We start from the raw sequence: 9,718 nt of genomic DNA, 5'->3' as shown, positions 1-9,718 counted from the left end.
ATACTCTTCTCCATCCCCTCTCCCTCCTGGGCCCCAGCTTTCTTCCCATTCAGTTGAATGGTAAAGGGACAAGATGGTCCATGCACTGCTGTCCGGAGCTGATAATGGAATTCTGTATGAATTCCAAGGAGCAGAGTGGCCACAAAAGCATCCGCCCTGCACTGATGGGCTCTTTCTCCAGGAAGCTGCGTGCACTCTGCCCTGTGTCTCAAGTGCATTTTATCCAGACCCTCCTCCTTAGAGGAGGGGGAGGGATAAACCGGAAGCATCTCAAAGTCAGATCCCGGTCTTCAGAGGCTTGATAGACACCATTCCTGCTTGTGTCTCTCTGGTCTTCCCAGAAGCAGATGTGAGGTTGGAGGTGAAGCCAAGGAAGAAGAGGGAAGCCGGAAGAGGAGGAAAGAAAAACCAAGGCTGAGCAACTCTGGCTGTGGCGGCTCAGAAGTCCGGGCAAATCCGACTTCCGGTGGAGGAAATTCCACCTCGCAAGCCTGACTTCCGGTGGATGGCGAAGGGGTTATGAACGGAGGATGTCAGAGACCTCAGACCAGAGAAAAGTCCATGGACATCGTCATGCGGCTACCCCTTGCTTTCCTTTATTCATATTGTAAACACGGAGTTCCAGGCTGCATGCCAGGGACAGATCTTTGTACTTTGCAAAAGGTACTTAATTCTTACATTTACCCTGGAAGGCAGACAGGGTATCGCTGGGCCCATTTTACAGCAAGGAAAACTAAGTTCGGAGAGAGTAGGTAATTTGCCCTAGGTTTCACAGCCTGTTACATGGTGAATCACAATTCTCCTCAAGCAGCCTACTCTAGATGTGCCCTCGCACACCACCACACTGCCTCCTTTCCAGCTGCAAAGGCCTGGGCAGAGATTTCTGGGAACTTTTGAATTTTCACTGTTACTGGCTCAGACCTTCAGAGCCCTTGCAGGCTTCAGGAAAAAGCTGACCAGGATGGCTCAGGGTATGATAGGGTCCTAACCCTCCTGAAGCTCCTAATTCCCCTAAGGTCTCCCACCTCAAGGCTCTGTGTGCATTCTTTCCCCACTGCCTAGAGCCATCTTTGCCTTTCTCTTTGCAGTGTAACACAAAGAGGGAAGGGAGGGGAAAACAATTTCAAAGCCACGAAGGGGAATAAGGCAAACAGAAGTTTCCTGAGCACCTACTGTGTTCCAGGAGCCCAAGCCAGCCCTCCGTGCTGATTACACTATCATTCTATCATCTTCCCCATTTCGCAGATGAAGGAACCAAGGCTCAGAGAGGTGCTTCGACTCACCCATGGAGACCCAGTTGAGAACCTGCCTTAGGTCTGATCAGACAGCCTGCTGCAAAGCCTTCATCATAAATCACCAGAGCCTCTCTCTAAGAGACCCAATATGCCAGCGCTGGGTGAGTGGGTGGACTCCTGCAAGGAATGCCCCTCCCCTCCCACGTCTGCTGTGTTCATCATATCCGCATCAACCTCTTGGTGGGCAAGAGGCAGAAGCTCAGCAATCAATCAAATGAAAGACTATGCTGCCGTGACCACGCCCCTCTGTGCACCTTTGGCCAAGGCCAGGTGGTACTTTGAGTGCTTCTGCTTTCCCCAAGCGTTGGGAGATCACTGGATCCCTGCCCTGTCTCCGACACCCTGCCAAGTATCTTTCCTTCAAAATTGGAGGTATTTCTGCCCCTGAAATGCTCATATTTCAGCACCTTGCTGAGGTCTTTTGGAGGAGACTGGCTGGTGGGAGGCTGATCACCAGGCTCTGCAGGGCCAGGGGACTTGGGACAGGGCTCCGCACTAGCTGGGCTGAGTGTGTACGTGGCTCAGACTCCTGTAGGAGAGCTTCACATGTGAGCAAGTGAGCCGGACCAGAGGCTCAAAACAAGGGCCTGGGGCATTGCAAGCCATTTTTATGGTTGTTTTGTTTTTCAAGACAGGGTTTTTCAGTGCAACCCTGGCTGTCCTGGAATTCTGTTTGTAAACCATGAGACTGGTCTCCAACTCACAGACATCTGCCTGACTCTGCCTCCCAAATGCTGGGATTAAAAGCTTGCACCAGAATGAGTGCTGTGGACCAAGCCAAATTTTTAACCCCAGTACTGCATTTTCCAGTATGTGACTGAGTTGGTCGCTTTTGCACCTTGGTAGACTGAAGCCCATGGCAGCAGTTGCTTTGTCAGGCTTAGAGAAATGTCAGGCTTCAGTAAAAATGTATTTACCTGAGCATCCTCAGAGATCTTGACACCATCTCTTCTCATCCCCATTTGACAGCTGGAAAAACTGAGGCAGGAGGCAGTAGAATGCCTTCCCTGGATTATGTGGGCTCCCTGCCAGGCCAAGGTTGGCTCTCACAACCAGTGATGGTCTCTTCTGCCTTCCTCTCTCTTTTCCACACTAGCTGAGCTCAAAACCATCTGTGGCAGATGTGAAGACGGCTGTCAGAGCTGCAGAGTTGGCATTTCTGGGGCTCCCAGGGTTTCTGGCACAGAGGAATCAACCCCACTCAGCACCTCTGGCTCTGCCTCCTGCTTTCTACTTCGCTTACAAACCAGCTGGACTCCATCAGCTTCTGGAGAAATCTGGAGACTCTCAATATTCACCTGTACTTGACCCCAAACTTGGTAGGGTAGATGACTCCTAAGCATCAGTCCCCTCGAATGTCCACAATGTCCAGCCTTCCCTTTATCTCATACCAGATGCAGAGGGATGGGCACACAGGAGTTAAAGGCATGGGTGATCTCAGTTCAAATCTGTTCTGATGCTACTAAGGAGCCAGATACCCTGGCCAGAGACCTTCCTCTTTGTACTTCTGCCCCTAGACAAGAACAGTTACATCACCCAGACACAGTAAGAAATTAGAGATGTCCTAGCCACTCTTTTACAGTTCCACTCTTGTGCTTTTGGGCCCAAGGAGTTTTTCCCTCCATGCTTCTGGCCCTGTGGTAACCAGTTTCTCATGTTCAGACTCTATGCTTCCAGCTCAGATGACATCTCTGGGGTATGCTAATCTCCAGTTGCTCTGTCCTCATAACCAGGGAAGATCCTGGGCACGCTCATATTAGTGTCCAGTTCCTCATATGATATCTCAGGGGACAGTCTCAGTGTGTGTCCATGGTGTAATCCCATCAGAACCACAAGACAGGAGTCTGTGCGTCCTGGTTACTTCCGAAAGCCCTGTTCTAGTTGGCTGGTGTTCTCAAAAGAAAGGACTCAGAACTGAGTGCAGGATTCCAGAAACAGATGAGAAGGCACAAGGAGAGAGAAAATGCCTGTCTTTACTCCCAGCCACATTTTTCTTTTGTTTTTTAAAATTTATTATTATTGTGTGTGTATGGGTGTTTTGTCTACAGGTATGTCTGTGTATTGTATGTGTGGCTAGTGCCCACAGAGTCCAGAAAGACATCTGATCCCCTAGAACTGGAGTTACTGACAGTTATGAACCACTATATGGGTCCTAGGAATCACACTGGGACAGAAGCCATCTAGGAAAGGCTATGGTAAACAAGTGAGTTTCCTGGAGATGGCCCACCATTCTGCATGGCTGCAACAGGTGCTTTGGAAAAGCATGTGCAAAGCATAAACTTTGACAAGGATTGCTTCTCGATGCCGATATGTTTTTCCTGCCACTATTACGTAGTCTAACGATTCCTGGTTGTCAGCCCACCCTATTGGGCAAATTTTCTGCACATCGACTTGAAGATGAACTTTCATGAATCAGTGCTGTTTCAATGACTTAATGACTTTATAGCATTCCTGATCTGATTCAAGTAATCTTAGGAAGAAAGTTCAAGGAGATGATTTTAGTTGTATTGCCAGAAAGATGTAATAAAGTTAGAATCAAGAATAGAATGTGCTCTCTCCTCATAGAGTAGAAAGTAAAGGCTGTATGATTGGGACTATAATGAGCTTTCATAAATTACATTAAGAGACATAGGCTTGGGACAGATTTGTGATCAAGGAAGAACATTCATACTAGGTCAGGTCCAAGGATGAAGCCACAGGTGTGCTCTATGATAAAGCAAGGTCATATGAAACTGTTGCTTTGAACTTATAATGAGCTTACAGAATGAAACACTGCTTTGAACTTAGTATAACATCCTTCTGTAACTCCCCCTTTGTGTAACATTTTATCTATGAGGTCATTTTAGAAAGAATGTTTGTCTAAGAAGGTACAAAAATACCAAAAGAAAAAGTAAAGTGTAGCTGTTAGGGCTCTGCTCCATCCATCAAATATCTGTCTGTCTGTCTGTCTATACATATGTACACTTAAGAGTTAAAAGAGTTCAGGGTTTCTAGAGTTTCTCTGGGCTTTCTTGCCAGCCCCAGATAATTAAGTTTTGTTAAGTCAGTAGTGCTGACCCTGCAAATCTACTGCTACTGTCAACAGGAGGTGGGGGCTGTCGGCTGCTATCAGCACCACAGAAGTCACCAATACCCTTCCCCTTTTGTTGCCTTCATCCAGAAACTGGATATCAAAGCTGGTCATCAGTAAAACTGGGGTCCTTTGGAAGAACAGCCACTGCTTTTAATTTATCCTCTAAGACATTTTCTAGTGCCCCCAACCACACTTCTCAAGCTTGTTTTGTTTCCTCTGTTTTCAACCTCTGTATTGTTATTAATTTTTTTCTTTTCAAGACAGTGTTTCTCCGTGTAGCCCTGGCTGTCCTGGAACTCAGTCTGTAGACCAGGCTGGCCTCAAACTCAGAAATCTGTCTGCCTCTGCCTCCCAAGTGCTGGGATTACAGGTGTGCGCCACCACTGCCCAGCTTGTATTGTTACTAACTTAACACCTACCTTCCAGGAATGGCAAATCAATTCCAGCTTAAGAGCAGAACTTTGGGGGCTGGGTAGCAGTTGCCTGGCACTTGGTATTGAGATCTCCCTGAGCTGAGTTTGAGTTTAGTAGGAAGAGTGTGGTGACTGACTAGTGATGTCTGCAAAGAAACAGGAAGGGAAGTGCTGCCATGTTTCTATTTCCCTAAATCTGGAGTTCATACAAAGAACTCAGGAAGGTTGCCATTATCTCAGATAGGAAGGCATTATAAATTTGAGTTGCTTCTTTTTTTTAAGATTTAATAATTTTCAGCCGGGTGGTGGTGGTGCACGCCTGTAATCCCAGCACTTGGGAGGCAGAGGCAGGCGGATTTCTGAGTTTGAAACCAGCCTGGTCTACAGAGTGAGTTCCAGGGCAACCAGGACTATATAGAGAAACCCTGTCTCGAAAAAAACAAAAACAAAAAAATAAAATAAAAAATAAAAATAAAAAATAAAAAAAAGATTTAATGATTTTCTATGTTGTGTGTGTGAGTGTTTACGTGTGTGTAAGTGCACTGCTTGCATGCTTGGTACCTGAGGAGACCCGAACAGGGCACTGGATTCCCCTGAAATGGAAATGGAATTCCCTGAAATGGAGTTATAGTCCATTGTAAACTTCCAGTCTGAGAATCAAACCATAACTCTTTTTGGTTTTGTTTTTAATGGGACAGTGTCAGAATTGTTAGCCTGGATCTTCCAGTAATTCTGCTTCTTGAGAGTTAGAATTACAGCTGTGTACCACCATGCCTGGCAAGTATTCCATCTTTAACTAAACCAGTCTCCATCTGAAGCTCACTCTCCCCACCCTTGTGATTACAGGCATAAACTCGGTGATAGTAGCAGGATCTGTGACTTTGTCAGGGATAGAAATCGGGGACGTGTTCCTATCCTATGATAGAAGTTTTAGGTATGTGTGGTGTGTGCATTTGTGTGTCTATGTATGTGTGTTTTGTGTGTATATGTGTGTATTTGTGTTCTGGTTGTATGTGTATGGTGTGTACGTGTGTCTATGTATGTGTGTATTGTGTGTGTTTGTGTTCTGGTTGTATGTTATGTGTGTGTGTGTGTGTGTGTGTGTGTGTAGCCTAGGGAGTTATGTCTCAGTCGCAGACTATTTTGGTTTTTGTTTGTTTGTTTGTTTTGTTTTTTTAGAAACAGTTTCTCACTGGATTGGGGCTTAATAAGTAGGTTAGCTGGGTAACTAGCCCCAGAGATTAGCCTGCTTCTGCCTTGCCAGCAGTAGAGTTTCAAACATGCCGAATCACACCCAGATTTTTTTTTAAACTGTGGGTCTGGGGATTGAACTTAGATCCTCGTGCTTGCAAGGCAAGTGCTTTGCTGATGGAGCTGCCTGCCCAGTCTGGTTTCTTATGTTTATCACAACTTCAAGACAACAATGGTTATTTGCAAAATCACATGTTACAAAATGGCATAAAGAGGCACATATACTCCTCCAGTGCAATTGTGTTTTTAATATTTTGATAACTGTTCCTACATAATTGGTTTCCTTCGTAACATGATGTACCTTATTAATTTAAAGCCATTATTCTGAGAGAGGACCCACAGGCTTTGCTGACTATCAAATGGATCCTCCTACCACCTGCTACCTTCTAAATTCTTTCCTGTGGTTCTGGGAAGGAGATGGGGGTTGAGCTGTGCAGCCCGAGAGGAGGCAGAGCCCGCATCTGATGGAGGAGAGGATGAACAGCTGCTTCTTTGCCCCAGCTGCACCATCTTACAGGGGGCGGGGGTGACAGTGGTGACCCATGGTGACATGGGAGTGACATTAGTGACTCAGAGTGATGGAGGACTCCCTAACCTGGGTCAGTGAGGGCAAAGAAGCAGCTTTGACCTGAGATGTCCCAGGTCATCCAGGCTCCTGAGCACCAAAGCCTGGACTCCAGGAGCCTATAGCATGGGGTAGGATGGCTTAGGGGGCTGATCCAAGGATCCACTCTGCCAGAGCAGACCTTCCCGGCAGGTCTATTCCTTCACCATGGGCTCTTCACCCCCATTTACTAGATTCCAGTAATGGCTTCCGAGTAGGACCTGGGCTCAACACTAGCAAAGGAAGATGCATTCAGGCTCCCTCCCTCCCTCCCTCCCTCCCTCCCTCCCTCCCTCCCTCCTTCCCTCCCTCTTTAGTCTTCCTTCCTTTTTTTTTTTTTTTTTTTTTTTGACAGACAGACAGGGGCTATCATGTCTAGCAGCTAGAGAATAAGAAAAGGCTCCCTGGGCCCAGTGACCCTTCCAGCACACCAAAGATCAGAGCCCAGAGGAAAGAGGACAAAAGATCGCAAGGCATTTGGTGCAGGATGAGGGGGCTTCACTCCTGGAAGCCATGTTTGCACAGTGTGATGCAGACTGCTCTGGGGATGGATGGAGTCCAGCCTGAAGTGTGTGTGTGTGTGTGTGTGCACATGTCTTCTGCAGCCTGGGAAGTTCCAGCTCACAATCTGGGGCCAGGGAAGTGGAGAGCCTGACACCAGGACTGGTAAAGGCCATCGGGGAATCTGGGGTCAGCGCCTGCCCCTTGTGACAGCAGCCCTTGGCTGGGAGGCCTATACAGCCTGTTCCTTTCTTTCCAGGCCACAGGGCGATTCCCTCCTTGCAGACAGGCTGGGTGTGGGGGGCGGGATTACTCACGCCCCAGTTGTGGTCCCTCTGAAGGCTGCTGGTGACGAGTGAGGTAATTAAGTGTAAAAGGCTGCGGCAGGGGAGGGAGGGGCAGTCAAGGCTCTTTTCAGGGGCAGGGGAGTGAGATAATGTAGGATAATAGCCTCCCCAGGCCCCGCCCAGGCAGCCCCCAAAATGCCAAGACAATTCAGCCTTTTCAATGAAGATGGGGGGGGGGCTCCCCAGGCTCAGATCCCAGGGACAGCTGTATGGAAATGATGGCTTCCATCCTTGGTCCTGGCCTGCGCTGGCTGAGGGTTGGGGCAGATGCCTTTGGCTTGGGAAGAAGCTACAAGGAGACTGATGGGACCAGGAGAGTGAGGAGGTCTGGCTGAGGTGGTCCCTGTGGGGTTGGAGGCTGAGTAACAGTGGTCAGTAGGGATACTCCACAGAGTCTGATGCTGTACAGGCAGAAGTGGTGGCTTGGTCTAGGCTAACTGTGTGACCTCAGCATAGTCATGGACTTAGTAGCCCAAAGCAGTCCTGACCTCCCAGGAATGTCTGGAAAGTCAGCAAAGGGGACATAGCACTGAGTATACAGCCAGTGCTCATAAATGCTTGATCATCCAGTTCAGACTCAGCACAGCCCATTCATTCATTCATTCATTCATTCATTGAATACATGTGTATTGAATGTTTTCTATGTCCTGATGGTTTTGGTGCTGAAAACACAGTAGTGAACAGCAGAGTCCTTCTCCACACTTACTTTCTTTTTCTTTTTTCTTTTTTTTTTTTAGGTTTATTTATTTATTATATGTAAGTACACTGTAGCTGGTTTCAGACACCAGAAGAGGGCGTCAGATCTCTTTAGGGATGGTTGTGAGCCACCATGTGGGTGCTGGGATCTGAACTTATGACCTTTGGAAGAGCAGTCGGTGCTCTTACCTGCTGAGCCATCTCTCCAGCCCCCACACTTACTTTCTAAGAGGAAAGACAAACTATTAAGCTACTGATCTCTGAATATATAACAGAAAAGACCAAAAATCCCATTTCTGACTGTGTCCGTACATTCATAAACTGAATATACTAAAATCTTTTTATTGCAAGTTTGTCTGGCCTAGCAAAATCTGAGGAGCAATCTAAATATCTATTATATAGGAAATCACTAACTGAAGTTGGAATATGCAGGCAGAATATTATACAGTCACTGGAAAAATAAAATAATGCTTAATGTATTGCTATAAAAAGTTCTCCATGATGTATTGACAAACAAGGAAAGAATGTAAAGGCAGGTTTGTATATACAAGAGAACAAAATGAAAACCTATTCATGCCAGACATGAGGCACAAGCCTCCAATCCCAGCGCTCGGGAGGTAGAAACACATGGGTCTCTGTGAGTTCATGGCCAGCCTGGTGTACTTAGTGAGTTCTAGGCTATCCAGAGCTACCATAGTGAGACCCTGCTACCACGGTGGGACCCTGTCTCAGACAAAACAAAACATATAACTGAACAAAAATTCATATTAGCTGGTAAATAATAAATTAATGATGGTTCGAAGGAGGCTTCATGGTGGGATGGAAACTTGATGTGCTTTTCTATGGCTTTTTATACAAAATATGTTACTTTAAAAATGTATATGGGAGTGTGGGGGGGGGTGGAAGTGGGGTGTGTGTGTCAGTGCAGATGCCCACAGACACCAGAGGCATAGGAAATCCTGGAGTTAGTCATAGGTGGCTGTAAGCTGCCCAGCCATGGGTGCTGAGAAATATCTTTCTAGCCCTCTGACTATACTGTTACTTCAAAAATAAATTGTTCAGCTTCCTTCTTCCTGTTTGCCTTCATCACTTTGTTGGAGGTGGTGGCAGCATTTGGGAGCAAAGAGAAAGGTCAGCTGTTCGGGCTGGGTGCCAGTTGTTGGTTGAATAGGCAGACACATGTACCAAAAGTAAGGGAAGTTGGGCTACTTATCAACAGAGAAGGGAATTGCAAACCGAGGACGCAGAAGGGCTGGCGAGGCCCTTGCTGCAGACCAGAGCTGGAGCCAGTGAGCTTGGCACCTGAGGATTGATATACAGATCTGTGATGATTTCATCACTGGAAGAGTGTGGTAGACAGACATGGAATCTTGGTACTCAGGAGAATGAGGCAGAAGGATTGCTTTGAGTTGGGGATCAGACTGGGCTACATAAATGAGACCTTGTATGAAAGATGAAAGCAGGTCCTGAGTGATAGCTAAGTCAGGAAAGTGTTGCCTTGCTAGTGTGAGGACCCAAGGTAGATTCCCTAGGAGCCA

This window comes from Apodemus sylvaticus, chromosome 5, assembly GCF_947179515.1.
Source record: "Apodemus sylvaticus chromosome 5, mApoSyl1.1, whole genome shotgun sequence".
Classification (NCBI taxonomy): Eukaryota; Metazoa; Chordata; class Mammalia; order Rodentia; family Muridae; genus Apodemus; species Apodemus sylvaticus.
This window is presented reverse-complemented; position numbering follows the sequence as displayed.